This window comes from Phalacrocorax aristotelis, chromosome 3 (genome assembly GCF_949628215.1).
Source record: "Phalacrocorax aristotelis chromosome 3, bGulAri2.1, whole genome shotgun sequence".
Classification (NCBI taxonomy): Eukaryota; Metazoa; Chordata; class Aves; order Suliformes; family Phalacrocoracidae; genus Phalacrocorax; species Phalacrocorax aristotelis.
Genome location: NC_134278.1, coordinates 120,102,497 through 120,119,045, shown reverse-complemented (window position 1 = coordinate 120,119,045; position 16,549 = coordinate 120,102,497). Strand labels below are relative to the sequence as shown.

General features: G+C 38.1%; 1 protein-coding gene across 5 annotated transcripts in view; it reads right to left on the bottom strand.

Moving 5' to 3' along the window:
• Nucleotides 1-16,549, bottom strand: part of SMYD3 (SET and MYND domain containing 3) — a 425,447-nt gene that overhangs the window by 143,418 nt on the left and 265,480 nt on the right. The gene's annotated exons all lie outside the window — the stretch shown is intronic.

Genomic DNA, 16,549 nt, shown 5'->3' with positions numbered 1-16,549 from the left:
TGAAATACTGCAAACACAACACCAGCACAATAGTTTTGGGGTTTTATTGAGGGTTCTATGATCTAGGTTTGAGAAAATAAGGTCAGAGAGGGTTGTAGGTCATTATTTCAAAAGATAATTAAGAATGCATGGAATTTCAAACTTTTTCATAGTAAGTCATATACTATAAATATATGTTAAAACAAATATTTCAAATATTTGTTGAAGCAATACAAGATCATTTTAAAATAAGGTATTAAACAAAGATTATTTAGGTATATTGGAATTACAGGTGTGTGCTGGAACCCTGCCTACACTCAGCCTTGACTGGTATCCAAACTTGACTTGTGAGCACCCAGGAATAGGCTTTGGCTACACAATGGAGCACAGCAGAAGAGAAAATGAGACTTGGTATGGTCCTGCCTTCTCAGTGCAGAGTTCAGAAGCCAGACCCACTCCGTGCAATGCCACCACCCTCTGCGATCCAATTCCTTCCCACTGTGTCCTGGGAAACCTTTGCAATACACAAATCATCATGCATACCAGAAAGGCTCACACGGGCTGCAACAACTTGTTCTGTGATATAGAATGTGTATCTTGGTTTGGCAAAGTAGGCACAGATCATCATTCAGGTCATAATTCATTTTTTAACCTTTTATTGCCATATGTTCATGAACTGATAGAAACAGTTTGTGAGCTTCATGATTGTCAGTAGCCACTCTGAAATTTGACTTCTAACAGTGACAACAGGGGTGACAGTGCTGGGTCTTCAGTGATCTCTAATAGTAAGCACAACTATCTACATGTCTAAGAAGCACAGATTTAAGGGGTTATTTTAGGCAGTATTAGGGAAGCCAAATACCAGAATTACCAAACTAAGGAAAATAGCCTAATGATTCACGTTCTGGCCTCCTTTATATGAAACTTATTGAAAAAAATCTGTTAAAGACTAGACAAAACCTGCAAATAATATATATATCTCTCTGCAAATATTCTAGGAAATGCAACATGCATTTGAATTTTTAAGCTGTTATTCACTGTGGACAAATTCTGAATTAATCACTGCAAGCATTGGCATGTGAAAACTGAGCTATTCTAAACACATATTATGAAATATTTCTTTTTCAATCTTTTTGTTCTTTCCTAAGCAATTAAGGCAGACTGGAAATCTAAATATCTTTCATAGATTCATTTTGAGTAATATCGATGTTTCTATTTCAGCTTTTTATTTTGTCTATTATGCTATAAAAAGTGTAATTTTATTTTCACATTACATAAATTACAATACAAAAATAAAAAATGTTTTCAATAGTAGAAAAAATGAAATACACACATTGCTATTAACATTCAGATTCTGAAGAACCTGCATATCTCAATGTAATGTGTGCTGACTGGAAAGAAAAATAGTCCTGGTCTTGAATGAGAACTACTGGAAGTAGGGAGGGCATGGGCACTATAAATTCTTTCAGATCATTCATCCAATTATATCAAACCAAAGACAGATAAGTGAAAAATAGAAACTTTGCACATAATATTCACACAGGGTAAAAAAGAATAAATGCACTTATTCCTTTTAAGATGCACTGCATGCAGTTGAAAAAAAGTCGATGGTCTGATTGATAAGAACTTATATATGCACACCAAAAAGAAACAAACAGTATCTATTGGCTTCAAACACATAATTGTATAATTTGAGGAAATTTAACCAAAATTTGTTCCACTGACTGTAATGATGCTTTTTATATGCATCTGTCTCTGTCAGATCCTAATATATACTGAGGTAACACATATTTGAGCAAATTATCATGGGCTAAACTGAAATGTCAGCACCTCAGCTGAACTGCTGCGTGTGTCTTAAGTTTTGAATTGCCCACAGTGAAGCCATCAGATTATTTTAAAGCTTTTCTACACTTAGACCCTAATTTCTTCATTTTAGTGTGAGCCAACATCAAAATTCTTATAATAAACCAAGAAGAAATAGCAGGAATGAGAGCAGATGCAGTATGGTAATGGACTGAGCGTTGAATTACAGTTATAAAACCTGGATTCACTTCCCAGCATTACCTCTGTTCTTGGATTACCTTCAGGAAGTTTATTCACCTTCCTGCACCTCTCTCTAGTTTGTTTTCGGTTTTATTTTTTAAAAAACATTATTTGCCTTGACTGTTTCCATTGTATCACCCAGGCAGAGACCATCTCACATAACGTGTTTGGGTAGTTCTAGCACAGGGTGGCACTGCTCCAAATTCAAGGCCTATAGATGTAGATGTAGAATTAACTGAATGTAAAAATAAAAGCTTCAGATGTTTTCTGAGTGTCACCATTTCCATCCTGAAGCATCCAGTACTTTGACTACTACTATTCAATACATCACTGTTGCAAAGACTAAATACTGTTAATCCCTCAATCAATTTTTTTTTCCAATTTATTAACATGATATCTACATGGAAAGCAATTTTTATATCTCTAAATATCTGTCTGATTGCTGACTATGATCTATGAACTATTTATTATGAGAAATGAATGGTGTGGGTTGAACTGATATTAAAAAAAGTTTTGAAGACATTTCTGCTTTCTTTAAACTTTTTTTTTTAAATTTTCTTCATCAGCATCAAAGACTTTTTTGAGGGGAGGAGGTAGAGAATTGCATTTGCTGAGGTAAATCTGCTCATATAGTTATCCCTTCTGAATCACTTGTCTTGGCATAATATTTTAAACAAGAAAGCAGTCCTTTCTTAAACAAGAAACATTCTCTTCAAAGTGAGAGCTGAGATCCGTGTGTCTCATCTAATTTCCTGTCTTTCTGGTTTTTAATCAAAATATATGAAGTCATTGCTTAAAAATGATATTCAGTCATGTGAATATTGTGGAATTGGGAGAATATACATGTTTAGCAGTAGAAGCAAGGTATGTCAGAGGTTAAATCCCACTGATCTCATTCCTTATCAGAGCCAATAGATCAGATTCACATGATCTTCATGGGATCTCACATCCACATGTAGCCCCCTATGCCATCCCCAACAGTATGTACTGGCTATCCTATTATATAAAATTTAGCTTTGTCATACTTCTAGGCATCTGTTGTGAAAAAAAAATCTTTATTCTGCAAAGTGTTGAATGCTCTTGCTATAACCCCAGCAAAAACTCAAGCACATAGTTCAGGGCTCATGTGAAACAGCATTAGAGTGCTCTGCACCTGATCAAGTCTTAAGGCCACTGAATTGCAAACATCCTCCCATATGTACATACACAGACACAGAAAGAGCACGAGAGATATTTTCCTCTTTTGATTAAAAATATTTCTGTTATTTTTGTACCATACAATCTCCAAAGCACTTTTAAATGACATGTAACGAGTGCTTAATGTGAGCACTCCTAATTAAAACCAAGTAATTGCATCTCCCAAAGTGAGAACAGTTAATATTTATTTATTTAACCAATTTGAAATATTTTATCTCAAGTCAGTTTTAATGTTGCCTGTTATCCTGCTTTCTTTGAGGACAGGAAAGAAATATGATGCTCAGGAGGCAGACACTTTTACCTGTTGTAGGAGCAACCTGGCACAACAGCACTCTCAGGGAGGACTAGCAGTGCTCTTTCAACCTGTCTTCCTTTCACAAGCTCTCATGTTTTCTAGTTTACATATTATATTGAAGTTACAGGAGTTGACACAATCTTCCCGTTTACTACTACCTGAGAATACTACACAAGTATCAACCTCCTCTTTCCTGCTGTGATGCACCAGCTTTACGGCAGTGACAGTCTGAGAACATGGCGTTCGCATTTTTCCGAAAGAGCCAGGCTTCCCAGCAAGACTGCACATTTCCTACATCAGAGGACCCCCAGGGAACTCCCCTAGGCATGTGGTTCCTATAACACCCTCGGAAAGATATGCCACATTGCATTAAAAACTCGTTCTCTACCACAGAAAATGTCATAACACCATATCAAGCAAAAGAACACAACTTGAGGTTTTTTTTTTTTAAATTGATATGGAACAGATTATTTTGAGTGATTCACATTCCCATTTTCCTACAATGTTTCATGGAACAGATAAATCTTCACATAAAGAAAATACAGATATAAATATTTCTTCTGCATGGAACCCCCCACTCAAATGATAAGAGAAAACATGCCTTTCTTTAGTAATATAAAACATAAACATAAAAATCACCAGCAGCACTCAATGATGTATATAATAATATACATAATAATGCATAACATAATTAATGTAGAATATGTGTATCACGAATGACTTTGTGTTGCATTTTCTAGTTAGTTTTTTTTTTTTTTTACTTTCAATCATAACATTGCATGAGTTTAACTTTCTGTATTTAACATTCCCTTAGCACACAGTATTCTAGCTCTGATTTCCCTACAAACTCTCTTGTAATCCACAAGGCCAAGCAAGGTCAGTATATTCAGATATTGGGCAGCTGCCACCTGAAAATTTTCCAACTGTGAGGGTTAGACAGTTTTCCTACCATGAACATCTCCTTCAGTTATCTGATTGCTTTTGCCACCTTTCCATTTTCACTGAGTAAATGAAAATTATATGCACGTCTATTTTAATGAGAAAAAAATACAAATTGAAGATCTCGTGTCAGAAACCCATTGGTTCAAGAAAGACTGTTTTCTTTTCCTTCCATCTTCCTACTGTTTTACTATTTCTCTTTTTCCCTGTGTTACTTAAACTGTTCTATCTATGGTAATAGGGATCAAAGTCCACCCTGAAATACCCAACCCTAATGCAAAGTGATCTACGAAGAACTTCATAATGCTGTTTAATTTGCCCATCTTTCGGGTAGGTTGCCCAAGATAGAGAGATACCATTCATGTATCAGCTTTCCTAGTGATGGAAACTTAGTTCTTAGACTAGCCCATCAGAAAGAATACTCATCAAGGCTAATTTAATCATGTGTAGCTAATGTGTCCAAACAGTCTCCAGACAATGGAGAGAAAAACATTCATGACTGAAGCCTGATTTAACCGTTCTGAGTCCCTCTCTGGAGGAGAAATGCCCTCTCCCCCACTGAGTATAGGTGGAGCTGGTGGAGAATCATCCTAACATCAGCATTCACAAAGAGCTCCTTAAAGTTTATCTGCCCATCTCTATTTTTCTTCATTCAGATTAGTCTGTCGGAGGATGAAACTGCTGCCAAAACTCAGACTCCAGAGGTCTTAATACATCTTTAAATAGTCTCCAAACCTGCAAAATTTATACATTTAGCCACTTTTAGCTGAAATTGAGAATCATGCATAGAAATGTCATATTCCAGACATCAAAATCTCACTGCAGTGGAGCAGACCAGGAGATCAAAATGAAGCTATAAAAGAAAGCTCAGATATAAACACAGAATTTACAAAGTAAACTAAAACCTGAGCGTTGGGGAAAAAAGTCTTCATATGCTTTTTGCTGTGCAGGTGACAAGCACAGAATTTTATGGGATAAAGACATACGTCAGTGCTGTTGGACATTTACGTGTACATATGCCAGTAGAAATTAAGACATGGGTATGTGTATTGACACACAGTCACACATGCAAGTGACCTCAGAAAAATGTTCGATGACATGACAACAGTCCATTGTACATTTATTTACTACTGTAAGGTGGATTCCTGCATTTTAGAAATTTCCAAAGTGACCAAAGAGCCAAGAAAAGAAGCTCATGCTGTGACGTTGACCATAGCGCCATCCTGGGTGTCTGCCCTGTGTGGGAAGAGGCAGGGCCCCGGTAACAAGCAGTGATGTTACCTGCTGCTTCTTACAAGCTACTTGTGACAAGCACGCAGTCTTTAGGAGCAGGCGCAGGGAAGACAGGCAAGATGCGTACAGAGAAAAAACTAAAATACATGTAGGGAATCATGAGGAATGGACATCAACATTCATATAACAAAAGACTACTGAGTACTCTTCATTACTTCCTCAGTCTGTGTTACTCTGATATCGGAAGGCACCACAGTCTTGCAAGGCACTGGCCTTCACAGAAACCCCATGTGGGTGAGAAATACTCCACTTCTTACATAAGTGGAATATGAGGTATGAGTGGAAAAGAATAAAGGAGAAGGGGATCTGATGCAGTCTGGGAGTCAGCACTGAGAAGCTTGGCCAGCTGATTGACCTGAGATGGGAACTGCGGAGCCAGAGCACGTCTCTTCCTTCAGCCCCTGAAGAGAGAACCAGGGACTCACTCAAGTAAGACAAGGAGCAAGGCCCAAACCTTCATTTGCCTTGTGAAGGCAGAACATAAGGTACAGTAAATACAGTATGATTTTAATCCCACTTAGATCTTCAAAACAGGATGAAAGCACTGTCTGTACCAGGCTGACCCTCCACAAACAGGCAATGGCCTTGTTATCCCACAGGCATTGGGGTTGTACTTTTCCACAGACAATGGTATAAGAGGGGTCCTGTCTGTTTCTAGATGAAGTTTCTCGTTATAAACAGATACTTTCATAAGTGTTTTGGATACTTTATGGCCATCCCTGTATCGTTTCTATATCCGCTGAGGTGATACAGTGCCATGAATATTGTGAAGAGAGGTGACCTGCCTGCTTTAAACGTGATAATATCCTTTAGATGGAGAGAGGTTGAGACCTGGGAGCACAGAAGGAAAGGACTGCAGATCACTTTAAATCCTAAGTGAATCACAAACTGATTTTATGAATATTTATTTTCACAGAGATAATAATCAACTGAACTAGATTTTCCTATGGCACAGGGAGAGGGAATTTTCCACAATTAGGAAGAATACATAAAATTTAATTTCCTTATTTGAAAGTATATAACATCTAACTTCCTTATTACAATATTTCATACAACTATGTTCAGAAACACCAAAATAGGAAAACATACTGGCTATAAACTGTTCTTTTCAAAACATATCACCAGCCAAAGCACTGGTATTAATGTTAACTTTAACGTAATCTGAAATAGGATCAGAATAAGGATCACATTTACCATGTTGCATCTATTTTCAGCTTTAAAATTTTCAAAACTAAAATATTTACTTTTTTGTAAATTTAAAAGCAGCATGCATGGAAAATTACATTCTGGCCGACACTGCTCTTCAATCAAAGATTTCAGGCTTTTCTTGGGCATACAGAGCTCTCACTGCAGTGACCCAGACAGATCTGAATATAAATTTTTACCCTGAATCAAACAGAGGACTTAATACTAACTAGTGAATGATTACTTTCAAATTCTTCTTTTAACTCCTTCCTTATTTTCAGCCACATTTTCTCTGAGCTTTAAGAATGAATGTAAGCTGTTCAGTTTCAGTGAAACTGGCTGGGCAAATTAACTGCATTGCACATTTCGCATCAGACCAAATATTGTTCCATGAAGAATTATTTCTGAAGGTTATTAGAAATGGCAAACTGTCATGTATTCTTTTTGTAGGTCATTCACGTATTCCTATACAAACTGAAGTTACATTTATGACTTTTATAATTTGGTCTATACTTAATCTGAAAAATTATTTGGAAGAAGCACACAAAAATTACCATGCATTGAGGAATTTTAAAATATAAATCTGCACTTTTAAACTACAAATACACACTTCAATACTTACAGATAAAACAACATACTATTTTATGAATTATATTTAACTTGTTTTTCAGAAAAACCAATGTAAAAAATTAAAAAATTTGGGAATAACAATCACACCACAAATTTAAGGATCTGGTCTTCCAAGAAAATCCAGACTCAGCTGAAAACATGATCTTTAATGCCTGTTCCTGATTTCAAGGAGAATTAAAAGAACACCAAGCTTCTTACAGTATTCCTCATCACATCGTGTACTCTGCTGTGATTTGTGAGAACTCAGTAAAATTAACAATTTTTAGCTTAGAAAGTCATGACATTTTGTACCTGAACTGGAAGCCATCTTCTCTGTATAGCATTTAAGTACGTTCAAAAGGATGTAACCCAGAGTTTATATTCTGGCCTGGCAGTGTTTCTCAGGAGCTTTATATGCTGCTAATAACTAGACACAATGCAAAGCAGTAAGGAACATCAAAAGATGGTTCTAGGGTAAATATAGTGATATTAAAATCTTGTCGGACGTTTGGATGGGAGTGGGCTCCATACAGCTTTCAACACTACCCCTTGTTTTCTTCCTGTGAGAAAAACAGGCCCACCAGCAAGATGTATTCGTTTTCATTAATCTGGGTAGAGGAGCTGCTGCATTTTTTTATGAAGAACTTATCCTGCAAAGATCCTTTACCTCTCTCCTCCCCCCCAAAATAAACAAAACAATTCAGTTAGGCTTGAGAAACACCATGGTCTTGAATAGAGACTCCACACTCATTCACTGCCAACACAAGAACAGAGTTTGTGCAAATCTAAGACAAGAGGTTTTTTACTGATGCTTTCAAACATGAGTGGTTTCCATAATGCAGTCTGTATATTAAATTACCAGTTTAGCTCTCAAGCAAAGTCTGCTTCACAAGACTGTTCTTCCTCCCATATATTCCAAACTTCAAAGATTTTTCAAATTTCTGGTTTGGTCCCAATGCTATTCTACTGAAAACAGGCACAAACAGAATATGTGGAACACAAAGGTAATGAAATTACAGACTCTGTCACTTTGATCTGTTTTCTTCAGTGTGCCACAGAAACCAGACACAGAAATGCAAACCTAAAGATAAACGGCTCATACACTGTTGAAGCACTGTGCATCTTCAGCATTTCCTTTGCCAAGACCCAGCCTTGAGTGGGCCTCATAAAGAAATGAACACCATGAAGAGCACAGATAGATCAGTTTGCAAGATACTTAACACTGCCTGTGGGATAAACATTCATATAAATCAAGACTCCACTGAGTACATATGAATTAAATATATAATTTGGAAATACAATAAACAAAGATGTCTCACAAACTTACAGCTGATCTGAGCAAGTGCAGATCAAGCAAAGTATAATCTACTTAACTTACAGACTTTATTGACACTGCAGCATCATCAGCAGTCACCCGATTTCACCAGATGTGCTCCAGCTTCCATGCCACATAGATTATTCTACACATTGTACCACTCAGTGAACTTAACTGGATGAAAATATAGATGAATGCGTATGTCGATGCTGACTTTTGCTGCAGTGGTTTGCAGTGACAGTTTAACTGGATGAACTAACACTGAACAGACACTTCCCTTCCATGCAACTGGCAGCAGGGATGTGATAGAGCCCAAAAGCACAGGTACACTAACCCATCCAAACAGAAGGCACTTGGGCCACTAAAAGGTTCTGCAAGAGAAAGGGACATCTACTTGTCCTCCCTCAAGCTAACTGGTTAGTGAGAGGGAACATCATTCATCCCCGATGTTTGTACCCTTCGCGTCAGCCTCAGCAGATTGTTTTCTCTTCTTCCTCATGCCAGTATAGACTAAACAAACTTACTAGCAGTTCCATGATACAGACGAAAGATGATTCAGATTGAACCACTGTGACCCCAAAGCAGTCACAACCCAAAAGTTCAAAAGCAGAATGCTCTTTCACAGATCCAAAAATCTGATTGTGACCTATTGCCTTTTCAATATGAACAGTACTATTTACTGGCAAATTGGCAATATTTTTTCAAACAAATGGAAATCTAAAAATCTCTTTCCTTATTATCAAGACCAAGGCCAAACCAAAACTGCCTGGACCACTTCTCGGTTACAGATCAAATCTAGTGTCGCTAAAGGTGATGTCAAGAGCCATCCCTCAAAGTTAGCTACATTAGATAATTACTATAAACAAGTAGATAACAATAGCTAGATAGCCATTTCCTTTTTTGCAGCATGTTCTTATTGACATCAGTAGATCTGCTTATGGGAGCAGGTGTAACTCTCTAGGATGTGAGCTAGGACCGCAGAGGGTACGTCAGCGACCTTGCACTAAAAATATATAGTGGCAAAGAAATAGGATTCACCTTGCATAAGGGAAAATCACAGTTGCTGCAGAAACAGCACAACGGTAGTCAGCCCTGACTTGGAGAAAGCCTATGAGGCAACTTCTTCAATTTGTTCCTAGGACAAGACGGATACAAGGACTAAGCATATGGATGGCAAAAGTCATGCTTTTACCTTTTCTGCTCAGCTTCACTGTCACTGCACAGACTAACAGCACAGTCAACTAGGTCTAGACGAGCACTGCAAAAAGAATTAGATCAGCCAGGAAACTGAAAAGTAAGCAGATCACACAAGATGTCCATGGAGAGCAATATCAGCTTTGGTCAACAGCCATTTTCACATGTTTTTCAGCCTCACAATTACATAGTGACAAAAGACTGAGTCTTGCAGTATGGCCATCCCCTACTTGGCTGAAAACAGTTGCTGATAGCTCCAGCATCAGAAAATCTCTAGGAAAATTGATGCTTTGGGAAGCTCCTTCCCTCTCTACAGGTTTTGGGCACAATTAATTCACACATGCAACTTTAAGGGTATTCTTCACCCATGGAAATGTCTAACAAAATGGGACTCAAGTTATACATCTTTTCCAGTCACTCTCAGGCAAGCACAGACTTACACAGCAGCAAGGTGTGTATCTTTTCCCCACAGCAAGCCTCCATGATCTTAATCCGACTTCTCATGTTGGAAGCAGCTACTTCAAGCAGTCTGTTTAGTTTATTTAAGATGTGATAAGAAGGCATTTAGTGCATAGTCTTAGTGTGGAAGAGAATCTCTGGTTTTTCCTCTGACAAACTCATAACAATTCACATCAGCGGAAGCTGAAGCTAATCAAATTCAGGCTAGAAGTTTAATCACTGCAACACCACACTGAAATGCAGAGGCTTTACCATTGCCTGATGCCTTTAAATCAAAGCTGGTTATCTTTTCAAAGATGTGTTATAACTCAGACACACACCCATGGGCCTGACGTAACAATTATTGTTGTGGTTTGTTGTTCATTATTATTATGGATATCACTGAAGATCTTGGCTCTACCTCTGGCCATAGAACATTTTAATCTATGGTGTTATTCATTTTACCTTCACTGTGTCAGTAAAAAACGTAAAATGAACCAGTCTGGATGTCAGCTGCAGTCACCAGCCTAAACATATAACAAGGACTAAAAAGTTACAAACTCTCTTTATTTTAAGAGATTTTTGCCACAATAGTTTTACTTGTACTTCTACAATGTGAGTGAGTTTGTCATCGGTTTTTTGAGGAGAATGACTCACTTGTTATAATGCAATTGTATTATTAATAAGCAAATGATTCCAATAAAACAAGTGACTGGAGTGACAATCATTACTAGACAGTGGTTGTCTTGCCTGTTTACCATGAGCTGGGGAAAACCTGGCTTGTTTGGAAAGGAAGGGTGGGAAGTAACCATCAAAATGCTTTGAAAGTTATTCCAGCTAAGTCATAGACGGTGTGTCCTTTTGGATAGCTCAGACCACAAGATGTGAGTAGAAAGCAAAGAGAACATTCTCCCCAAAAACATTTAATATAAACTAATAAACATATGTGAAATTGATGGAAATGATTGATAAATTAGATAAAATATCATTACTATAAACTCCCCAAAGAATTGAGGAATGTGAAATGAATAGTTAGCTGGTCTCAGGCAGTAATAATTTCTGGTTTTTTTTTCTGTAACTATTTCTGGCATATTTCTATGATGATATAGACTGAAATTAAGGCCTATTTTTAAGTGATAGGACATGGCCAAAATATCTTTGAAAACACTTAGAATACTTCAAAAATACTTTCTAGTTTGATTATAATTTGTAAATTATCTTGTTTGGTTTTATAAAGGTAAGGTTGCAGCAAGCATAAAAGCAAGAATTGCATAAAAGCATTTGTGGAAAGAAAGGAGTGTCAAGAGCCCTTGAGCCCTCTCTGTCTCAGCTTTCCTCTTCCTATCAGCACCTGAAAACAGAATTGGTGTTTTCATATATTCCTAATATTACTCTTCTGCTCTACAACATTTGCTGATAGCAGGTCTCCCAGCACACTTTAGTTTCTGCGACAGTTTATCTGGAAATAACTCTCTGAAATTATCCTACTTAAAACAAACAAATAAAAACCAGCCATCTGCTCAGGGCTAGACTCCATTGGATACACATTGGATACCCATTGGATACAACACTATAAGCAAATAATTATGGAAGAAAGTTTGTGAGCAAACCAGCAGGCAAGGCATTGAATGAAACCACAAGAATAGAGCCACAAGGAATGTGGCTAAGTGAAAGCCTCGGGAATGAGCATATGAAGAGTACAAACTACACTTCCTCCAAATACTATTCTCAAAACATTTACAGCCAGAGCTTTTCTTAAGTCAAGCATGATTTCATGCATTTGTTAATTCTCAAGAGAATACTCTCAAGAATTTGTGTAACACACTAATACCCACAATGTCCTGTGGCAAGGATTTCCACTGATTAACAACATATCACACAGAGAACTGCCTTCTTTGTTTTGCTTCGAATTTACCACCTGCAAATTTCATCACGTACCCTTTACCAACATTCAATAGCTATAACACTCTAAGAAGGATAAATACTGCTGAAGTCTAACTTGCTCCTCTTTCTTCAACTAGGTTTGGCTGAATTAGACAACTAATAGCAAAAAATTCAAATCAACCACTCATCCCAAATTTGCTTCCTGCAGGATCCCTGAGGCACCATCCCCTTGCCCAGAGTTTCCCACCTGCCCCAGAACATGTATCATGAGCTCCACCAGCCACAGGGAGTCAGCAGGACTCATCTCTTTCAGGGACACTTCTGGCAACTATCGAGGCAGTGGCACCTTTCCTGTCGCAATCTCAATCTCTTTCTCAGAGCCAAATTCAGGGAATAAGTGTTAGGAATAGCTTGCTTTGCTCTAATACAACAGCTGTACCATAAGCACACAAAGAGTGGTGGCCACCTTTACTCCACTCTCACATTGATCAGGAAGGCAAAATGTGCTCCCACTGACAGTCCCTGCTTTGGCTTTTGCCAAGTTTGAATGCTGTGTTGTTACTTATTTAACTTTGGTACTTGCAATGTACACAGATAGATAATTCTGGTTACATATACCTCTTACTGAGTTAGAGAAAATTAGAAAGAGATGGTAGCAATACTAAGTGCACCAGTAAAAAAACAAGTGCCCTCTGTTCTAAGGTTCTGGTTCAGAGCTATCTAAAATCAAGAGAGGAGCTTTAACCAGTCTGAACGGGTACCTCACCATGCTGTGAGCTCTTGGAGATGGTGTTCAAAGTGGCAGGTCATGGATGAATGGCCTGGTCCTCCCCTTAGCACACAGCAAGCACACTCCTGGGTGATGCACCCTGTGCACTTGCACTAATGGGAGGCAGGGAGAGAGAGGACACATCTATACCTGAGCCTCTCTGGTGTCCAAGGTGGTTTCGTCGGAGAGAGCTTGCTGATGAATTGAGCGACTGCAAACTATAGACAGGACTCTTCACCCTTCACAGAAATCAGCATCACCTCAGGTTTGGACCTGGATGACAATTTTGCAAATACAGTGAGAAGAAAGCACAAGAGCTGGTTCCCCGCCTCTGAGTGCTACTGACAAACTTCCATATCCACACAGCCCCAAATAAACAGACTTCTTCAGTGGGGGCTTCTGTTATTTTTGTAACAATCCCACTAACAAAAATCACTTTGGCAGCCTTCCTCCACTCCCCAGTTATACCCAACTCCTCACTTTCCATCAACAAAGAAGGAAGATGGACCTTTACAAAATAGGGATATTCACAAAGTGCTATATTTGCATCCATCAGAAAGCAAAAGCACAGATAAGGTATGAGTCCCACTCAATCAAAACTGACAAATAAAGAAACAGTTGTCTGCACTCCATAGTCGTGTTTATACAGCAATTTCATCGAGCTTGTCATCTCATCAGCTTTCAGACCTTCATATATTTCAGAGAATTCATTGCGTAGCTACATTATGCTGTCTTCTCAATTATTTTCATTAGATATCACTAATATGTCATATTATAAAGATCTCATTGTTTTAGAATTGCTTTTCTGGCTAATGACTAAATAAAAATCCATCATCTAAGCCAACATTTTAATGTTTAAAAACATTTTAATTGCATCTAGAAAGATTCCAGAAATTAATTTGGAAACAGTTCTCTGAGTTGCGTACTGCCTTTATGATTTTGCTAGAGTTTACAATCCATTTGAATTAGCATTTACACTTAAAATGAAATGTGTCATAATGCAGTCTTGTTCTTTTAAAAAAACATTAAGATTATGGAGAAGAGACAAGCTACTTTCTTTTTTTTCAATTCATCTAGGAGGGTTTTGCTCCTCAGTAATAATATAGATACATATACAGTCCATTCAAAGATGGGAAAATTGATGGAAAGTAATTAACAGCACAAATTAAGCTTTGCTATCACCCTGAAATGAAATGCCTATCACAAGATGCTAATTAGCTGGCAAAGTATCAGGAAAGAGTGTCTGGCAAGGGCATTCAGAAAAAAAGAAAAGTACCAAGTTTTATTTATTACTATCATCCAATTTTTATGTGCTGCATGCCTCTGGCTCCCCTATTCAAGATCTCTGTTTAAGGATGGAGTGGCTGTTTCTTTCCTCTTCCACAGAATATAAAGAAGGGTCAGAGTACATGCAATGTCAATCACATTTCTAAGTCAAATTCAGCCAGCTATGAGCATAATGCACAATACAAAGTAGTGATGATGCAAACTGAAAAGTCTGGGCTTTGCTTTTTTTCTCCCACAGATGTGACCTATACATCAGGCTGAATTCTGGTTATGACTATGGTGTCTTCTCCATATGCTAAATTATACAAACCACTGCATTTTCTTTGAGCTTCCTGACACACCTCTACAGAAAAAAATGCTGCCCCTCCCTCCCTCCCCACCCGCCCCCACCAAAGGCAGGCTGACAGGAGCGGTGGTTTTCATTATTTCTGTGAATGATTAGAGTAATCTGAATCTGAACAATCAGCACAGCGTGGCAGGTGGATGTCCTGTGCTCCCCCTAATAGCAAGGGAACAAAACAAGGCACCAGTTCGGCAGCCTTTGGGACCTTCCTAAACCTTACATGGACTGCAGCATTCAACCCAAAAAAAGCAGCCCAATCTGTGGGAAGGGGCAAGAATTGATGTTCTATGCTGTTTGTTTTAATTTGCCACAGCTGCTTTCCAGTACACATGGCTGGACTGGGCAAGTCTGTATATACATAGTTTCTTCGGAAATTTATTTAAATAAAATAGATAATGGGTATAAATGCTACAAGAGGAAAGCAAACATTTGCTATACTTCTGGGCCACTTCTTTCCCCCTGTAATTTCCCATATTGCCAAAACTCTGATGATACAACTGGAGCCAGTGCAGCTGCCAGGACACAACTGAGGGGTAATGGTATCTGCTGGACTGCAAGAGCAAAAAGCAAGAGCAAACACAGGCAAGGCACTCCTACTGACAGGAGGCGGAAAGCCACATTTCTAACAGGGTCCTTCCTTGTTTATGTCTAGGAGTTTGTTTGACACTAAAAACTACTACGTTCCCTGTCATTTTTACAATGTACTGTATCTCTCTCCTCTCCCACCCATTTATGTTTTCAAAAAATTACATAGGTTGGTAATAGAAAACACAAGCTACACAATGTGGATTTCCAAATCCTTAGAGTTAATTAGTACTTCACTGAAGGGCCATTTAAGAAAAATGGACTTTTATTACTATGACTAATCACAGCAATGATGTTTACAGTAAGGGTATACTGTGGATGCCTCTAGACTGCTTTTGCAATATAGAAGAAAAATTGGCAGCAAATGGCATATATTGGCTTGCATCCATGCTGTTCCAGGTTGGTTGTATTTACACTGCTCTGTAGAAAGCAGGCCCCAGTGGATATGTGGAAACTATGTCAATATATCTGTGTTCAGCAGCCAGGGTTTCCTCTAAGAAGGAGTGAGTTGGTTTTGCGCCAAGAGGAGGCCAGAAGACAACTGACACTGGACAATCAGAGAGCTGGGGCCACGGCACAAAACAGAGATTGAGCCAAAATGACAGCGTAAACATATCCGTGAGGTGTATGTCACACACTCAGACATGTAAATCACTTTAAAAGATTTTGGAAGGACACCAATAACTTCAAAAATCATTTGTAATCTAATCACTGGGTGGGCATTTACCACTACAGCACACAGTACCCAGGGTCATGGCAAGGCAAGCAGAGAAATACGAAGTTTTTTATTCTGCTTTCATTTTGCTTACTTTCTATGCCAACAATATTTTGTGCACACTGAGTTTTGCTGTCCTTTCCCCACATGTGCTCCTGCAGTTCTGTGGGTCTTTCATCCAGAGATAGAAAAGAAAACCAACAGAAATCACTGACACAACAATATACAGCGGGAGTATGAATAGCATCACATTAGGCAAAGCTATTACTTCTTGTTTGGTTGGTTTTAAATCAGCAGCATTTCATTGTGCCTATTTTTAAATTATTTTTTTCCTGACAGGCTTTATTTGTTGTGATTTAAATAATTTCCTTTTTCACATTATTTAAGGTATTCTATACCAACACAAATGCAACGTTAATCATTTTCCTTGCCTTTTTTCTCTCTGAGTCCCTGCACTCTGTTTAAGTTTGACCAAAGAG